Source organism: Echinops telfairi, unplaced genomic scaffold, assembly GCF_000313985.2.
Source record: "Echinops telfairi isolate 266 unplaced genomic scaffold, ASM31398v2 ScPeMD7_7469;HRSCAF=8507_0, whole genome shotgun sequence".
NCBI lineage: Eukaryota > Metazoa > Chordata > Mammalia > Afrosoricida > Tenrecidae > Echinops > Echinops telfairi.
The window spans coordinates 15,702,704-15,703,683 of NW_022111372.1; positions in this window are offsets into that span (position 1 = coordinate 15,702,704).

Below are 980 nucleotides of genomic sequence, written 5' to 3' on the forward strand. Positions count from 1 at the left end.
ATTTTAGATCCCTTTGGATCTAACAATTTTTGTTCCCTTGTCCCTTGGTTTGTTAATACCCACTTCCTTTCTCCCACCTCCCCCTCTCCTGTATACCCCCAGAGGCATCAGTCCTGTTGTTTTGTCCTCTGGATTGTTTATCCCACCTATCTTATCTAGAGAAACATGCAGAGACAATAATAACACAAAATTAAGACAAAGCAAAACAAAACAACAAACTAACAACAAAAAAACAACAGTGCACATGGAAGAAGCACACCAGCCTGTGTGATCACGAGGTGCCAAAAGGATCAGTTAGCAGGCACCAAAGAACAAAAAAGCATATAATTGTGTGCTCACCTCTGTGATACGATTGCTGAAGACAAATGGGTGCATAAGCAAATGTGGTGAAGAAAAATGATGGTGCCCGGCTATCAAAAGATATAGCATCTGGGGACTTAAAGGCTTGAAGGTAAATAAGCGGCCATCTAGCTTAGAAGCAACAAAGCCCACATGGAAGAAGCACGCCAGCCTGTGTGATCACAAGGTGTCAAAAGGATCAGGTATCAGGCATCATCAGAACAAAAAAATCTTATACTGAATGAGGTGAGGAGTGTGGAGTGGAGACCCAAAGCCCCCCCTGGACATGTCCCTTACAGACAGGTCTTGGGGAGTAGACAAGCCAGTCAGGGTGCGATGTAGCAACGATGAAACATACAACTTTCCTCTAGTTCCTAAATACTTCCTCCTCCCCCACTATCATAATCCCAGTTCTACCTTATAAATCTGGCTAGACCAGAGGACGTACACTGGTATAGATAGGAACTGGAAACGCAGGGATTCCAGGTAGATGATCCCTTCAGGACCAGTGGTGTGGGTGGCGATACTGGGAGGGTAGAGGAAGGGTGGGTTGGAGAGGGGGAACCGATTACAAAGAGCTGCATGTGACCTCCTCCCTGGGGGATGGACAACGGACAACAAAAGTGGGTGAAGGGAGACGT